Source organism: Felis catus, chromosome D1, assembly GCF_018350175.1.
Source record: "Felis catus isolate Fca126 chromosome D1, F.catus_Fca126_mat1.0, whole genome shotgun sequence".
NCBI lineage: Eukaryota > Metazoa > Chordata > Mammalia > Carnivora > Felidae > Felis > Felis catus.
In genome coordinates, this window is record NC_058377.1 from 59587531 (window position 1) to 59606814 (window position 19284).

Consider the following 19284-nt stretch of genomic DNA (forward strand, 5'->3'; position numbering starts at 1 on the left):
TTCACCCATTGTGGGGCTAAGAACTCATGACCCCAAGATTAAGAGTCACATGCTTTTCCAGGGTGCCTGCGTGACTCAGTTGGTTAAGCATCCTACTCTTGATTTCAGCTCAGGTCATGATCTCATGGTTGGTGAGATGGAACCCTGCACTGGGCTCTGTGCTGGAAGTGAATAGCCAGCTTGGGGTTCTCTCTCTGCCCCTCCCCCACTCGCTCAAGCTCCGCGCCCCCCCCTTCTCTCAATATAAATAAACATTTAAAAAAAGAAAAAGAGTCACATGCTTTTCCGACTAAGCCAACCAGGTGCCCCTGGAATTATAGTCTTTTTTTTTTTTTTAAGTTTATTTATTTATTTTGAGAGAGAGCAAGCAGGAGAGGGGCAGAGAGAAGAAGAGAGAGAATCCCAAGCAGGCTCCTCGCTGTCAGAGTGAAGCCCAACATGCGACTCAAACTGACAAACCATGAGACCATGACCTCAGCTAAAACCAAGGGTCAGATGCTCAACTGACTGAGCCATTTAGGCGCCCTTTTTCGTTTTGTTTTGTTTTGAATGTTTATTTATTTTGAAAGAGAGAGCAAACAGGAGCAGGGGAGGGGTAGAGAGAGGGAGAGACAGAATCCCAAGCAGGCTCTGTGCTGTCAGCACAGAGCTGGACTTGGGGCTCAAACTCAGGAACTGTGAGATATGACCTGAGCTAAGATTAAGAGTCAGATGCTTAACTGACTGAACCACCCAGGCCCCCTCTCCCCCCTGGAATTATTTTCTTAAATTTATTTCTTTTTAATAAATTCTTTATTTAAAAAAAATGTTTAGATTTATTTTTGAGAGAGACAGCGCAAGCCTGCTTGGAATTCCCTCTTTGCCCCTCCCCCCCCCCCCAAATAAGTAAATAAACATTTTATTTTATTTTTTTTTTTCAACGTTTATTTATTTTTGGGACAGAGAGAGACAGAGCATGAACGGGGGAGGAGCAGAGAGAGAGGGAGACACAGAATCGGAAACAGGCTCCAGGCTCCGGGCCATCAGCCCAGAGCCTGATGCGGGGCTCGAACTCACGGACAGTGAGATCGTGACCTGGCTGAAGTCGGACGCTTAGCCGACTGCGCCACCCAGGCACCCCGAAAATAAACATTTTAAAAAAGAAAAGAGTCCTATGCTTTTCCAGCTGAGCCAGCCAGATGCCCCTGGAATTATACTCTTTTTTTTCTTTTAAGTTTGTTTATTTATTTTGAAAGAGAGAGCAAGAAGGGGAGGGGCAGAGAGAGAAGGGGAGAGAGAGAGAATCCCAAGCTGATTGATATAGAGACTGATGGTCTCTATACCAATATAGAAACTGACTGGTATAGAGACTGATGTGGGGCTCGAATCCACAAACTGTGAGATCATGACCTAAGTTAAAGTTGGACACTTACCTGGCTGAGCCACCCAGGTGCTCCTTAAGTTCATTTTTATATTTTCATTGCAGGTATATAGAAATACAATTGATTTTTGTGTTTTTATCTGCTATCCTACAAACTTTCTAGACTCGCTTATTAGTAATAATATTTTGTGGATTCCTTAGGATTTTCTATGTACAATGACATCTGTGAATAGAAAGTTTTACTTCTTCCTAGAGAAACATTTCCTAGATGGCATCCCTTTTATGCCCAGGCTTGTACTTGAGTTTCTCCCTGCAGCCTCTAGGCAGTTTTTTAAGCTGTGGACCAAATGGAAATGATAAAGCTTTTTGCAGCAAAAAAAAGGAAGGAAGGAAGGAAGGAAGGAAGGAAGGAAGGAAGGAAGGAAGGAAGGAAGGAAGGAGAAATAGTTTTGCTTCTTGCTTTCAAATCTGTATGCCTTTATTCCTTTTTATTGACTAACAGGCTTAGCTACAACTTTTTTTTTTATTAATCTCTACACCAAAGTGGGGTTCAAACTCACCACCCCAAGATTAAGAGTCGTGTGCCAGCCAAGTACCCATAGCTACAACTTTTGTACAAGTTGAATAGACATGATGAGAATGGATATACTTCCTTATTCCTGATATTAATGGGAAAGCCTTTTGATGTTGACGGTGATGTTATCTGTGCCTTTTTCATAGATGACCTTTGTCAGGTTGCGTGAATTCTCTTCTATTCCTAGTTTGTTCAGTATTGGGTTTTGTTTTGTTTTAAATCATGAAAGTATTTTGGATTCTGCCAAATTATGTTTCGACTGAGATGATCATGTGGGTTTTGTCTTCTATTCTAGTAATATGATATTTTGAATCAATTAATTTTTGGATGTGAAACCAACTTGCATTCTGGGATTAATACTATTTGGTCATGATGTGTAATCCTTTTTATATGTGGCAGCATTCAGTTGTGGGTTGTTTTTGTTTTTTTGTTTTTGTATATATATATATATATATATATATTTTTTTTTTTTTTTTTTTTTTTTTTTTTTTTTTGAGAGAGAGCACGCAAACAGGGGAGAGGGGCAGGAGAGAGAGAGAATTAAGCAGGCTCCATGCTCAGCATGGAGCCCAACTTGGGGCTCAATCTCATACCCTGGGATCATGACCTGAGCCAAAATCAAGGATCAGATGCTTGGGGCGCCTGGATGGCTCAATTGGTTAAGTGTTGACTTTGACTCAGGTCATGATCTTGGGTTCAAGAGTTTGAGCCCCACATGGGGCTCTCTGCTGTCAGCACAGAGCCCACTTCAGATCCTCTATCCTGTCCCCCCGCCCCCAGTCTCTCTGCCCCTCCCCCGCTAATGCTCACTCCCTCACTCTCTCAAAAATAAAATAAACATTAAACAAAAAAAAATTTTTTTAAAGTCAGATTCTTAACTGGCTGAGCCATCCAGGCGCCCCTGGCTGGATTCAGTTTGCTAGTATTTCATTGAGAATATTTATGTCTTTATCCATAGTGGATATTGGTCTGTAGTTTTCTTGCAATGTCTTTGTGTGATTTTGTATCAGAGTAATATTGATCTCACAGAATGAGTTGAGATGTATTACCTCTTCTTTTTTGAAAGAATTTCTTTTTTTGTTAAAGTTTATTTATTTTAGTAATGTCTACACCCAACGTAGGGCTTGAACCCCAAGATCAAGAGTCACATTCTATTCCAACTAAGCCAGTCGGTGCCTCCAAAGAGTTTCTGAAGGATTGGTAGTAATTATTCTTTAAACATTTGGTAGAGTTCACCACTGAGGCTGTGTGAGCCTGAACTTTTATTTGTGGGAAGTTTTAAAATTATGAATTCGATCCCTTTCCTTGTTATAGGTATATTTAGATGTTTTACTTCTTCTTATGTCATCTTTGGTAGTTTGTATCTTTCTAGGAATTTGGCCATTTCATTTATGGTATCTAATTTATTGGCATACAATTGTTCATAGTATTCTTTTACAATGCTTTTTATTTCTGTATTAGTGTCATCTCCTCTTTTATTCCTGATATTAGTAATTTGACTCTTCTTTCCTTTTTATTTTGATCAGTCTAAATAAAGGTTTTTGTTGATATTCTCAAAGAAACAACTTTTGGGGGCACCTGACTGGCTCAGTCAGTAGAGCATGTGACTCTTAATCTTGGGGTCATGAGTTTGAGCCCCATGTTAAGTGTAGAGCTTACTTAAAAATTAATTAATTAATTAATTAATTAATTAATTAAAAAACAAAACAAAGAACCAACTTTCATTTTCATGGTTTTTCTCTATTGTTTTTCTATGCTCTATTCCATTTATTTTTGCTTTACTCTTAATTTTTTTCCTTCTCACTTTGAGTATATTTTGCTCTTTTTCTATTTTTTAAGGTAGAAGGTTAGGTTTTGATTTAAAATCTTTCTTTTTGGTGTGCCTTTGTGGCTCAGTCGGTGGAGTGTCTGATTCTTGGTTTTGGCTCATGTCATGATCTCACGGTTCATGGGATTGAGTCCCATGTCAGGCTGCATATTGATACCGTGGAGCCTGCTTGGGATTCTGTCTCCCTCTCTCTCTGCCCCCTCCCGTGTGTGCACACACGTGTGTCTGTCTCTCTCTCAAAATGAATAAACTTTAAAAGATAAAATAAAATGCCTTTCTTTGCCTCTTAACAATTTTTGTCTTAAATTCTATTTGTCTGATACTATTATAGCCACTCTAGATATCCTTTAGTTATTTTTTGCATAATGTATCTTTTTCCATCCCTTTAGGTTCAGCCTTTTTTGTGTCTATGAATCTGAAGCGCGAATCATGCAAAGAGTGGATAGTTGGGGTGCCTGGGTGGCTCAGTCCATTAAGTGTCCGACTTTAGGTCAGGTCATGATCTCACAGTTTGTGAGTTCAAGCTGTCTGCTGTCAGCACAGAGCCTGCTTTGAATTCTCTGTCTGTCTCTCTCTCTCTCTGCCCCTCTCATGAGCTCTTTCTCTCTCAAAAATAAATAAACATTAAAAAAAAGTGTATAGTTGGACAATGATTTTTTTATCTGCCAACCTTTGCATTTTTATTGGAGAATTCAATCTACTTATATATAATGTAATTACTAATAACAGGTTTTACACCTGCAATTCTGTTTTATATATGTATTTTGGTTTTTTTGTTCCTCTATTTCTCCTTTACTCCCTTCTTTTGTGTTTGGTAGATATTTTAAAATGTACCCTTTTAATTACTTTGTTGTTTCTTTTATTATATTTTTATAATTTTTTCTTAATAGTTGCTCTGGGGTTGCAATTAACATCATAATTTATAAGAATCTAGTTCAGATTAATACTGAGTTTCAATAATGTTCAAAATTTTACTCCAATATAGTTTCATTCCTTCTCGTACTCCTTTGCTATGTTATTACATAAATTACATTTTTATACACTATGAGCGTATCAGTGCCATTTTAGGGGCACCTGGATGACTCAGTTGGTTGAGCATCAGACTTCAGCTCAAGTCATGATCTCATGGTTTGTGAGTTTGAGTCCCGCATCTGGCTGTCTGCGCAGAGCCCACTTCAGATCCTCTGTCCCCGTCTTTCTCTGCCTCTCCCCTACTTGTGCGCTCTCTCGCTCTCTCTCTCTCAATAATAAAAAAAAAAAATACCATTTTATAGTTATTGCTTCATGAAGCTATCTTTTCCCATTAGATAGGATAAGAAAAGAGTTACAACATAAAAACATTTATACCGTATTTTCTCTTTCTTTATGTAGTAACTTTGACTGGTGCTCTTTATTTCTTCATGTGGATTCAACTCACTGTCTGGTGTTCTTTCATTTCAGCCTAAAGGGCAATCATTAGTATTTCTTGTAGGGAAAGTCTGCTAGTGACAAATTCTCTCAACTTTGGTTTATTTGTGTATGTCTTCATTTCTCCTTCGAAGAATCATTTTTTTGGTTATAAAATTCTGGGCTGACAGTCTTTTTCTTTCATTACTTTGAGTATTTCATCCCATTGCCTCCTGGACTCCATAGTTTCTAAAGGAGACCTTAACAGTTGATCTTATTGAGGATCCTTTATAAATGATGAGTCGTTTTTCTATTGTTGCTTTCAAGATTCTCTCTTTACAGTCCAATAGTTTGCCTCTGATGTGTTCAAGTGTGAATTTCTTTGAGTTTCTCTTACTTGGAGGTCACTGAACTTAGACGAGTAGATTAATTTTTTTATTTAAAATCTGAGTGGTTTTGGTCTTGATTTCTCCAATTATTTATGCTCTTATTCTCTTTCTACTCCTTCTAGGACTCCCATTGTGCATATTCTGGTATGCTTGATGGTATTCCCACATGTCCCTGTGTTCTGTTCATTTCTCTTCATCCTGTTTGTTTTTAAGAATGGGCAATTTCTGGGGCGCCTGGGTACCTCAGTCCATTAAGTGTCTGACTCTTGATTTTGGTTCAGGTCATGATCTCACTGTTCGTGGGTTCAAGCCCCACATGAGGCTCTGCGCTGACAGTATGGAACCTGCTTAGGATTCTCTCCCTCCCTCTCTCTCTGTCCTTTCCCCACTCATGTGCTCATGCACGCTCTCTCTCTGTCTCTGTGTCTCAAAATAAATAAGTAAACTTAAAAAAAATGGACAATTTCTATTTCCAAGTCTGTAGATTCTTTCTGCTACCCCTTCAAATCTACTGCTGAGTACCTACAGTAAGGAACTGTTTTAAATTCAGACTTTACTTTTCCTTAAAAAAGGAGCTTAAGGTTCACAACAAAATCAAGGAGAAGGTATAGGGATTTCCCATATACCCCCTGCCTCCAGACATGCATATCTTCCTCCATTATAACATCCCCAACCAGAGTAGTACGTTCGTTACAACTGGTAAACCTACATTAATGCATGTTAATTACCTGAAGTGCATAGTTTAGATTACAGTACCCTTTTGGTGTTGTACATTCTTTGGGTTTGGACAAATAGATCATAGCACGTGTCATTATTATACAGATTATTTTCATTGCCCTAAAAATACCCTCTTCTCTGGGGCACCTGGCTGACTCAGTAGAGCATGTGACTTTTGGGATTGTAAATTTGAGCCCCACGTCAGATGTACAGATTACTTCAAAAAAATAAAGTCTTAAAAAAAAAAAAAACACCTCTCTGCTCTGCCTATTTATCCCCCCTTCTCCCCAGCCCCCAACAACCACTGATCTTTATAATGTCTCCTAGTTTGCACCTTTTCCAGAATGTCATATAGTTGGAATTATATAGTCTGTAGCCTTTTCATGTTGGCTTCTTTCACTTAGTAATATGCATTCAAGTTTCCTCCATGTCTTTTCATGGCTTGATTATTCATTTCTTTTTAGTGCTGAATAATATTCCATTGTCTGGATGTACCACAGTTCATTTATCCACTCACCTACTGAAGGACATCTTGGTTGCTTCAACATTTGGCAATTATGAATAAAGCTGCTATAAACATCTATGTACAGATTTCTATGTGGACATAAGTTTTCAACCCCTTTGGGGAAATGCTGGATTATATGGTAAGAATACGTGTAATTTTGTTAAGAAACCACCAGTCTTTCAAGGTGGCTGTATCATTTTGCATTTTCACCAGCAACGAATGAGAGTTCCTATTGCTCCACATCCTCACCAGCATTTGGTGGCAGTGTTTCAGATTATGGCCATTCTGTTAGGTGTATAGTGGTATTTCACTGTTGTTCTTGCTTTAATTTTTTTTTAATGTTGAGTTATTTTTGAGAGAGACAGAGAGAGAGTAGAGGAAGGACAGAGAGAGGGAGACACAGAATCCGAAGCAGGCTCCAGGCTCCAGGCTCTGAACTGTCAGCACAGAGCCCGATGCAGGGCTCGAACTCACGAGGGGCGAGATCATGACCTGAGCCGAAGTCAGAGGCTTAACCAATTGAGCCACCCAGGCGCCCCTCACTATTGTTTTAATTTGCATTTCCCTGAAGATATATATGTGGAGCATCTTTGCATATGTTTATTTGCCATCTGTGTATCTTCTTTGCTGAGGTGTCGGCTAATTAAGGTATTCGGCTTATTTTTAATCAGGTTGTTTATTTTCTTATTGTTGAGCTTTAAGAGTTCTTTCTATTTTAGAAAACAGTCCTTTATTAGGTATGTGTTTTGCAAATATTTTGTCCCAGTCTGTGGCTTGTCTTCTCATTCTCTTAGTATCTTTTGCATATCAGAAAAATTAAAAAATTTTGATGCTTATTTATTTTTGAGAGAGAAAGAGAGAGAGTATGCACACACACACACACACACACACACACACGTGAGCAAGCAGGGGAGGGGCAGAAAGAGAGGGAGACGCAGAATCTGAAGCAGGCTGTCAGCTGTCAGCACAGAGCCTGATGCAGGGCTCGAACCACAAGATCATGACCTGAACTGAAGTTGGAGGCATAAGGGACTGAGACACCCCGGCACCCCAGAAAATTTTAATTTTAATTAAGACTAGCTTGTCAGTTCTTTCTTCCATGGATCATGCCTTTGGTTGTGTATCTTTTTTTTTTTTAATGTTTATTTATTTTTGAGAGAGAGAAAGAGTGAGCGGGGGAGGGGCAAAGAGAGAGGGACAGAGGATCCAAAGTGAACTCTGTGCTGACAGCAATGAGCTCCCCCTCGGCTGGAGCTCACAAACTATGAGGTCATGACCTGAGCCGAAGTCCTACGCTCAACTGATGGAGCTACCTAGACTCTCCTGATTTTGTATCTTACAAGTCATCACCAGGGGCACCTGGGTGGCTCAGCTGGTTAAGCATCCACCTCTTGATCTCAGCTCCGGTCTTGATCTCAGGGTCATGAGTTCGAGCCCTGCGTCAGGCTCTGTGCTGACAGCTCAGAACCTGGAGCCTGCTTCGGATTCTGTGTCTCCCCCTCTCTCTGCCCCTCCCCCGCTTGTGCTCTGACTCTCTCTCAAAAAATTAAATAAAATAAACATTAAAAAAAAAGTCATCACAAAACCCAGGTCACCTAGATTTTCTTATACATCATCTCCTAGGAGTTTTATAGTTTTGCATCTGTGATCTATTCAAGTCTGTGATCCATTTTCAATTACTTTTTGTGCCTTCACAAAAAGTGTGACGTGTATCCAGATTTATCATTTTGTATGTGATGTCCAGTTGTCCTGGCAACATTTGTTGAAAAGATTCTCTTTGCTCCATTTTATTGCCACTGTCCCTTTGTCAAAGAGCAGTTGATTATACTTATGTGAGTGTATCTGTGGACTCTCTGTGTCATTAATCCGTTTGTTTATTCTTTTGCCAATACCACATTGTCTTTTTTGTGTGTGTTTATTTTCTGAGAGAGAGAGAGAAAGCTAGTGAGGGAGGGTCAGAGAGAGAGGGAGACAGTGGATCCAAAGCATCCTCCTCAATGATAGCAGAGAGCCCGATGCGGGGCTCAACTCATGAGCCCTGAGATCACAACCTGAACTGAAGTGGGATGCTTGCCGCTTAACCGACTGAGCCACCCAGGTGCCGCCCACATTGTCTCGATTACTGTAGCTTTGCAGTAAGTTTTGAAGTCAGGTATTGTCATTTATCCAACTTTGTTCTTCTCAATATTGTGCTGGCTGTTCTGGGTCTTTTGCATCTCCACATAATCTGTAGGCTCAGTTTGTCAATATCTACCAAGTAACTTGCTGGGATTTTGATTGGGATGACATTGGATCTATAGATCAAGTTGGGAACAACTGACATCTTGACGATATTGAGTCTTCCTTACATGAAATATCTCTCCTTTATTTAATTCTTTGATTTCATTCATCAATTTCATAGTTTTCTCACATAGATTTTATACATAGTTTGTTAGATTTATACCTATGTATTTCATTTTTTTCCAGATGCTATTATGAATGATATATATTTTTTAATTTCAAATTCCACTTGTTCATTGCTAGTATGTGGGAAGGCAGTTGACTTCCACATATTAACTTTATATCCTTCAATCTTGCTATAATCACTTATTAGTGCCAGAAATTTTTTTGTCATTTCTTCAGATTTTCTTTTTTCTTTTAATTTTTTTAAATGTCTATTTATTTTTGAGAGACAGAGAGAGACAGAGGGTGAGTGGGGAAGGAACAGAGAGAGAGGGAGACACAGAATCCAAAGCAGCCTCCAGGCTCTGAGCTGTCAGCACAGAGCCTGATGTGGGGCTTCAACTCACAAACCGCGAGATCATGGCCCGAGCAGAAGTCAGATGTTTGACCAGCTGAGTCACCCAAGTGCCCCAGATTTTCTTTATAGATGAATATGTCATCTATGAACAAGGACACTTTATTTCTTCCTTTCCAATCTGTACCTTTTATTTCCTTTTCTCATCCTGATCATCCTGATGCATTAGCTAGAACTTTCAGTACAATGCTGAGAAGTGAAAGGGACCTCCTTACCTTGTACCTGATCTTAATAGGAAAGCTTCAAGTTTCTCACCATTGAGTATGTTAGCTCTACCTCCAACTCTTGATTGGGTTGGGTTGGGGAACCAAGGGTTCCTAGCATCGTGGGATCAAACCCCGTATTGGGCTCTGTGCTGAGCACAGAGCCTGTTTAAGATTCTCTCTCTCCCTCTCTCTCTCTCTCTCTCTCTCTCTCCTCCCCTTGCCTATCTCCCCCACTTGTGCTCGCACTCTCTCTCAAAAAAAAAGTATGTTAGCTCTAGGTTTTTTGGTAGATATTCCTTATCAAGTTGAGCAGTTTCTAGTAAATATTTCATTTCAGTTATTGTACTGTTCTACCCTAATTTCTATTTCAGTTTTAAAATAATTTTTATTTCTTTTTTAAATTTATTTTTATTTTTTAGGTAGGCTCCATGCCCAATGTGGGGCTTGAACACATGATCCTGAGATCAAGAGTCACATGCTTTACTGACTGGAGCCGGCCAGGCATCCCAGTAATTTTTATTTCTTTATTGACGTTCTCTATTTAGTGAGACATCATTTTCATATTTCCTTGAATTCTTTAGACATAGTTTCCTCTTTTTTTAAAAAAAAAAAAAGTAGGCTCTACACTCAACACGAGGCTTGAACTCATGATCCTGAGGTTAAGAGTGTCACGCTTTGCCTACTGAGCCAGCCAGCCACCCTACTTCTTGCTTATAATAGCTGGTTTAAAGTCTTTGTCTAATAAGTCCAGTGTCTGGGCTTCCTCAGGGACCGTTTCTTCTGAGTGCTTTTCCCCCCTGTGTATGACTCACACTTTCCTGTTTCTTCGCATGTCTCATATTTTTTGTTGAAAATTGGGTAATTTTTAAAAAAGATTTTATTTTTAATCTCTACATTCCATGTGGGGCTTGAACTCACAACCCCAAGATCAAGAATTGCACACTCCACCAACTGAGCCAACTAAGTCCTCAAACATTGGGTGTTTTAATTAATGTAAGATGGCAACTCTGGAAATCAGATCTCCCCAACCATGGCTTGAGTTGTTGCTGCTTATTTGTTTATCAACTTTCATGGGCTAATTCTGTAGAGTCTTATTTTCTTTGTCATATGCGGTCGCTGACCAAAAAAAAAACCAGGTCTGCCTGGTTTGCTTAGTGGTCAGTTAATGATTGGACAGAAATTTCATTAAATTCCTTGAGGCAGTACGTTCCCTACTTTTTACCAAGGGTTCAGGCAAGCCTTCAACACTCTGGCAGTTTACTCTGCCTTATTCCTCACTTCCTGCATGAGCAGGACCTCAAGCTCACCAGAGTTGATGGAGAGATTGGAACTTCCTCAGGTATTTCCTGGATGTGCTCACAGTTCTGTAAACATTTGCAGATTTCTAGATCCCGAGGTAATCAGAGATTTCATAGCCCTCCATCGACATTTCATTTCCCAATATTCCTCTTAAGTTTTTTAGCCAGCCTCTTGTTTGCTTCAGCTGGTGTTTCTGCCTCCGGCAGCTGGGACGTCAGACAATTTGCTGCTAATTGTTTAGACAAACAAAATAGAGTTTCTTGCTGTGAGAGTTCTGAATCAGGTCAAATAAAGACTAGTGCTATGAATGGGACTCTTCAAGGGAGCTTACAGATAGATCAAACGGTGACAGTTCTCTAGGGATGGGGCTGTTTGGGGAGTTCCACACCCATGCTGCCCCCTCTAGTGGCTGCTACGCCACTGTTTTTCAAAGCTAGTGTAGTTGTGAGGCTGCGGATTTGTGGAGCTCCTGTGGAGTTGGGGAGAGGAAGATGGGGAAGAAGCCGATCAAAATTCACTGTTCCTACTGACATTCGACCATTTTTCTTAAACAAATTCTCCTTCGGTTTTTGAAAGCCTTGGTTTCCAGACTCCTAAAAACTTGATTTTGACAATTTTTACCAGTGTTATTGCTTTCATGGAGAAGCAGATTTTCAGATGTCCTTACTCTGCCATTCCAGAAGTGCTTCTTCAGACCACTTGTACTTTAAGAAGTATCAATGTTTAGATGCTATGGTCACTCATAAGAAAAATGGTCTTTGAGGGGCACCTGTGTGGCTCAGTCGGGTTAAGTGTCTGACTCTTGATCTCAGCTCAGGTTTTGATCTCTGGATAGTAAGTTCAAGCCCCATGTTGGGCTCCACACTGGGAGTGGAGCCTACTTAAAAAAAAGAAAAAGCAAAATGGTCTTTGAGTATACAGTCTATACTTAACATGAGGAAATAAAAGTTATTTTGGTGTGTTTTCTCCTTATAGCACAGCTTAAGTCCTTGCATAATGTGAAAGTGAACTTTCACTTCTTAGAAAGCATGTTAAGTTTTCACGACTCACATTATCCATCCCCTTGGGTCAAGATAGAACAGAAAACATTAGGATTCCTCGCTTCCGGAGAAGTTAACATTTTTAATGTTCCAAAATATAAAATTATAAAATATAATTTTCTTATTAATAACACGACCGAGGCTGAGGTTATTTCCTGACAACACTTTTTTTTTCTGTTTCCTTTATGCACGATCAGCCCCTAAATTCAGAATAACAAAATTATCAAGGCATCTTTTACACCAAAATCATCTTGATGCTTCCCTGGAAGCTGTTAGAATACACAAAAAATTTGCTTTCTCACTGCCTGGCACTCAGAAGGAAAGGCTACAAGGAGGGATGCTAAAAATAATTCGGTATGGTCGGTATGCTCCATGTTTTTAAAATTAGCTATCAGTATTCTAAAGAGCTGCCTTGGGGCACCTGGGTGACTCAGTCAGTTGAGCACCACCTCTTACTTTCCACTCCGGTCATGATCTCACGGTTTGTACAATTGAGCCCCCACTTGGGGCTCTGTGCTGACAGCGTGGAGCCTGCTTGGGATTTTCTCTCTCCCTCTTTCTCTCTGCCCCTCTCTGCTCACATGCTCACTCGCTCTCTCCCTCTCAAAACAAACAAACAAACAAACAAACAAACAAAATCTGCCTTGTTCATCATGTCCATAATGTAGAGAAAGATGTCAAAGCCAAGAGAGGAGCTCATCCTTTCCCGATGACTTTTCCACAGGGTGAAGTTTGTGGCTGTGAATGGTCAGTGACTGCGAACTTTCCCAAATTGGTAAAAACATACTCATGTTCACATGCAAGGGCTTGCATGATGCCTATCAACAAATTTATTTCCAAGATCATTTTATGCCTTCGTTTAAAATAACTTTTTATTATCGATAGTAAGTTTGGTGTACATCTTACACAATAGACTGTAAGGCCCTCAAGATTTCTAAATATATCCACTGTCCATATCACCCAGAGCTCAAGGCAAGTAAGGAAGGACAAATAGAATCATCAAAAATAAGTTGGTTGCAAAGGTAACTCTCCTTCCCCAGATCCTAATAATATTTCCTCTTCAGAGTAGCCATCAACTGAGACTTCATGAAATGCAGCAGTCACCAGTAGCTTCATGCTCTGTTGTCTTTCTCCTCGACGAAGCTTCTCTCTTTCACTCTGATATTGGACATCAGTAGGTCTCTAGATCATTCGGTCCTGCCAACAAGGAGGTTCTGTTCTCTCCTTTTGTTTTCCCAAAGATTCTGCCATACTTGACAGGAGAACAGACTCATGGGTCTGACATCACCACCATAGCTGACCCTTGGACAGTGCAACCCATTGGAGCTCTGAGGCTTGAGGTTTCCAGAAAAATTTCAGTCCTAAAACAGAAGACTTCTATGGAGGGAGAAGCTAACCCACAGACGAGAAGCAGGAATATTTTTAAAGGAATTAGTGAAATTGAGAAGGCAAGATGGTTGTGGCTATTGTGTTGGTATTTTTGGTAATGTGCTTCATGATCTTTTTTTTCATTAGTCATATGATGTAGCCCTTTTTCTCTCCTGGCTCTGGTTTCTAACCCTCAATTTAATAGACCATACTTGTGCCAACTGGAATAAACCCTTTCTCTAAAAAAAACCCTTGGTCAATGGGCCACACTCCTAAATATCTCTACTGGTACTGTCCATACCACACCAAGCACAGAGTCCCTCCTTGATTGCTGCATTTTCCCAACCAGTCTCTCAAAGTTTTGTTGTTTTTGATTTTAAAGAGCAGGTGGGGCTTCTGGGTGGCTCAGTCGGTTAAGCGTCTGACTTCGGCTCAGGTCATGATCTCACAGCTCATGAATTCCAGCCCTGCATTGGGCTCTGTGCTGACAGCTCAGAGCCTAGAGCCTGCTTCGTAGTCTGTGTCTCCCTCTCTCTCTGCCCCTCACCTGCTCGTGCTCTCTCTCTCTCTCAAAAATAAATACACATTAAAAATTTTTAAATAAAAATAAAGAGCACATGAATGGGGGAGAGGGGCAGAGGGCGAGAGAGAGAATCTAATGTGGGGCTCCATCCCACAACCCTGTGATCATGACCTGAGCCCAAATCAAGAATCAGACACACAACCAACTGAGCCACTGAAGCACCTCATCTCTCAAAGTTTATGATGGGATCGAGTTTGGCTCAGATGATAGATTTTTGTGGAGCCAGATTCTGAATTCCTCAGAATCTGTCACCTCATGAACACACCCCACAGAAATTTAGAATCATTTAAGATTCTCTATATGCTACCATTGCAGGGGAGAGTATCGTATAGGTAATCATTCACTCTTCTACAGATCATAAAATTTACTTATTTAAAGTTTACAAATATTTTGCCAAGTGGTACAACCTCACCATAAATGGGTTTTAGAAAATTTTCATGCCCCCTCATGTCCATTTAGAATTAATCTTGGTTCCCAAATCCCAGCCCTAGGCAACCACTAATCTACTTTGTCTCTATAAATTTGCCTTTTCTGGAATTTTCATACAAATGGAGTTTCACTTAACATAGTGTTTTTAAGGTTCATCCATGACATTAGCATGTGTCAGTAGTTTGTTACTTTTTATTGCTGAATAATATTCCATTGTATGGGTAAAATACATTTTGTCTATACATTGTCTGGTTGATAGACATTTAGGTTATTTTAAGTCTTGACCTATTCTGAATAATGCTTCTTTTTTTTAATGCTTATTTATTTATTTTGAGAGAGATAGAGCATGAGCAGGGGAGGGGCAGAGAGAAAGGGACACAGAGAATCCCAAGCAGGCTCCACACTACCAGCACAGAGCGTAATGCGGGGCCCAAACACATAAACTGTGAGATCATGACCCTGCCCAGATCAAGAGTCGGACGCTCGACTGACTGAGCCACCCAGGCACTCCGCTGAATAATGCTTCTATGAACATTCACATACAAGTGTTTATGTGGATGTATATTTTCATTTCTCTTGGGTAGATGCTTCGAAGTGGAATTGCTGAGTTGTAAGGCAGTCTTACATGTAACTGTTTTTGAAACTGCCACACAGTTCTCCAAAAGACAGCACCATTTTACCTCTCTTTCAACAATGTATCAGAGTTCCAGTTTCTCTACATCCTTGCCAACATTTGTTATTGCCTTTTTTACTATAAACATTCTAGTGAGTATGAAATGGTATCTTATTGTGGTTTTAATTTGCATTTTTCTAATGACTAATGAATGGTATCAAGCATCTTTTCACATTCTTATTAGCCATTTGTGTAACTTCTTTGATGAAATGTCTGTCCATTCTATTGCCCATTATTTGATTGAGTTGTTTGTTTCCTAACTATTGAGTGGTAAGCATTATTTATATATTATGGATACAAATCCTTTATCAGATATGTGTTTTCCAGATATTTCCTCCAGTCTGTAACTTGTCTTTTAATTTTCTTGAAAAAACTGTTAATGTTTATTTATTTTTGAGAGACAGAGAGAGACAGAGCGTGAGTGGGGGAGGGGCAGAGAGACGGAGACACAGAATCCGAAGCAGGTTCCAGGCTCTGAGCTGTCAGCACAGAGCCCAATGTGGGGCTCAAACTCACAAGCCATGAGATCATGACCTGAGCCAAGGTCGGACTCTCAACCGACTGAGCCACCCAGGAGCCCCAGTTTTCTAAATGATATATTTTGAAGTGCAGAGGTCTTGGAATTTTGATGATATCCAGTTTATCAGTTTTTTCAGTCATACAGTTTTTTTCAGTCATGGACTGCTTTTGGTCCAACAGAACACAGTCCATCTTAAAAAGAAAGAAAGATGGGAATGCAAGCTGGTGCAGCCACTCTGGAAAACAATATGGAAGTTCCTCAAAAAACTAAAAATAGAACTACCCTACAACCCAGCAATTGCACTACTAGGTATTTATCCAAGGGGTACAGGAGTGCTGTTTTCAAGGGGCACATGCACCCCAATGTTTACAGCAGCACTATCAACAATAGACAAAGTATGGAAAGAGCCCAAATGTCCATCGATGGATGAATGGATAAAGAAGATGTGGTGTGTGTGTGTGTATATGTGTACACACACACACACACACGCGCGCGCGCGCACACACACACACGCACGCACACACACACAAAATGGAGTATTACTCGGCAATCAAAAAGAATGAAATCTTGCCATTTGCAACTATGTGGATGGAACTGGAGGATATTATGCTAAGTGAAATTAGTCAGTCAGAGAAAGACACAAATCATATGACTTCACTCCTAAGAGGACTTTAAGAGACAAAACAGATGAACATAAGGGAAGGGAAACACAAATAATATAAAAACAGAGAGGGGGACAAAACATAAGAGACTCTGAAACATGGAGAACAAACTGAGGGTTACTGGAGGGGTTGTGGGAAGGGCATGGGCTAAATGGGTAAGGGGCATTAAGGAATCTACTCCTGAAATCATTGTTGCACTATATGCTAACTAATTTGGATGTAAATTTAAAAAAATAAAAAATAAAACAAGTTAAAATAGAAAGAAAGGAAGGAAGGAAGGAAGGAAGGAAGGAAGGAAGGAAGGAAGGAAGAAAGAAAGAAAGAAAGACACTGTCCATCTTAGAATAGGTAGAAGCTGTTTTTTTTTTAAGATTTTTTTTCTTTAAGTAGTCTCTACACCCAACGTAGGGCCAGAACTGATGACCCTGAGGTCAAGAGTTGCATGCTCCACTGACTGAGCCAGCCAGGCGGCCCAGTAGAAGTTTGTTTTTTTTTTTTTCAATGTTTTATTTTTGAGACAGAGAGAGACAGAGCATGAGCAGGGGAGGGGCAGAGAGAGAGGGAGACACAGAATCCAAAGCAGGGTCCAGTCTCTGAGCTGTCAGCACAGAGCCCGACGCAGGGCTCGAACTCACGGAGTGTGAGATCATGACCTGAGCTGAAGTCGGACACTCAACCGACTGAGCCACCCAGGCACCCCTAGAAGTTTTAATGTAAGAAATCTTTGCCTAACGCAACGTCTGTCAACTATTCTCTTGTTTTCTTCTAGAAATTTTGTTTTAGCTGTCACACTTAAAAAGACTTTTTTTTTTTAATTTTTTTTTCAACGTTTATTTATTTTTGGGACAGAGAGAGACAGAGCATGAACGGGGGAGGAGCAGAGAGAGAGGGAGACACAGAATCGGAAACAGGCTCCAGGCTCTGAGCCATCAGCCCAGAGCCCGACGCGGGGCTCGAACTCACGGACCGCGAGATCGTGACCTGGCTGAAGTCGGACGCTTAACCGACTGCGCCACCCAGGCACCCCAAAAGACTTTTTTTTTTAACATTTGTTTATTTTTGAGAGACAGAGAGAGAGTGCAAGTGAGGGAGGGGCAGACAGAGAGGGAGACAGAATCTGAAGCAGGCTCCTGGCTCTGAACTGTCAGCCCAGAGCCCAACATGGAGCTCTGACTCATGAAGGGCAAGATCATGACCTGAGCTGAAGTTGCACACTTAACCACTGAGCCACCCAGGTGCCCCTTGGCTGTCACATTTAAGTCTATGATCTTTTTGAGTTAATTTTCTGTATATGGTATGACTTGAAGGTCATACCATAAGTTCACCTTTTTGTGTGTGGATAATCAGTTGTCCCAACACATTTGTTGAACAGACTATCCTTTCCCCCCAATGAATTGCCTTAGCACCTTTGTCAAATATCAATTAAATATAAATTATAAGGATTTATTTCTGGACTCTCAGTTCTGATCCATTAATCTCTATGTCAATCCTTATGCCAGTACCACTGCTGAGGAGATCTTAATATGGAAAATTATTAATACATTCTGCAAGCTAATGACTCCTCAGAACTTGAGAATGGCAACTCCAGAAAGTGGGACTCAGACAAGTATTCTTATACATGGTTCAGAAACAGCACAATAAGCTTTTAATAAGGCATGTTGGCTTGAGGGGATACCGATCTTAAATTTCACTCATTCTTTTTTTTTTTTTTTAAGATTTATTTATTTTTAAGAGAGAGCTCAAGCAGGAAAGGGACAGAGAGAGAGGGGGACAGAAGAGCTGAAACAGTCTCCACACTAACACCAGTGAGCCCAATGCGGGGCTTGAACTCATGAGTGGTGAGATCACAACCTGAGCCTAAGTCAGATGCTCAACCAACTGAGCCACCCAGGTGCCCCAAATTTCACTCATTCTAACACATCTATAAGTAAGTTGCATTTGTAAATAGTATCATTGGTTCCATATTAAATGTAATACATCAGTTGGCCTTGTTTGCAAGACTATCTAGGATGGTGGCCAGTGGAACGCTCCATTTTTCATGTTGATGTAGTTCTTTGCATAGGGTTCAAAGGGCTGGTTCTCTTTCTTACCTGAATCAAGCTGAAAAATTAAATTTGTAACCACGACCATGCCAGAAACATAAACTGACCATAACATTACAAGTTGGTAGGTCTTTTGACAAACATTCTGCTCCCCCTCTCCTTCCAAGAACTTGTTAGCATTGTATTTTCCTCACCTCCTGGAAGTTAGTCATGGCAATGACTTGATGTGGCCATCCAAATTAGTGATGGGTGGAAGTTTTGTAAGCCTGTAGAGAATTCACCAAGCTTCCTATTCCTGTCTCATGGAAGTGTACGATGAGATGGAGCCTCCCTCAACCTTGGGAATCCCTGAGTGCCATGCAGAAATCCCCCCCACCCCAGCCCTGCTTAACCCACATTAAACTCTGTGGCTTGAATAAGAAATGTTAATTGTGCCAGGGAGATATTTGAGACGTTACTGTAACATAGCCTAGCTTATTATTTTTTTAACCTAGCTTATTATAACTGCTACAAGCTATGCTTAATGTGAAAACACTGCCTAAAAGTCTGTCAAATTGTTGGTTTGGAACCTGATCTAGGAGCTAGGTTTGGGTTCCATTCCTGGCTCTGCTAGACCAGCTCAAGCGCACAACTCTGGTTAAGCATGAGGTCCGTTATCCCTTCAAGATACACATATTTACCCAGTCTGCAGGGGAAAGAATTTATTCTCGAGTCAGATTGCCTGAGTTGGAATCTCAGCTTTTATGCAGGGGACAGTTTTAGCCATATTTCTTAATTTATGTGGCCATTTCCACATATGTACAAGGCACACAACAGTCTATATACCCTATAGGAATAAATGTAAAGCATTTAGGATAGTGCCTGGTAGATAGTGCTTTGTGGGTGTTAGCTGTTGGTGAGGAATGG

General features: G+C 40.4%; 1 long non-coding RNA gene across 3 annotated transcripts in view; it reads left to right on the forward strand.

Annotated features, from left to right (window-relative positions):
• Positions 1 to 13928, forward strand: part of LOC123380477 — a 25197-nt gene extending 11269 nt beyond the window's left edge. Inside the window, exon 4 of one of the 3 annotated variants that reach the window (XR_006586312.1) lies at positions 4152 to 4317. This is a non-coding gene — a long non-coding RNA (uncharacterized LOC123380477). Of the gene's footprint in view, positions 1 to 4151; positions 4318 to 6718; positions 6779 to 13342 lie in introns of those variants that run through there. The other 2 variants (XR_006586311.1, XR_006586310.1) reach the window with 2 other exon arrangements.
• The last annotated feature ends 5356 nt before the right edge of the window (positions 13929 to 19284 follow it).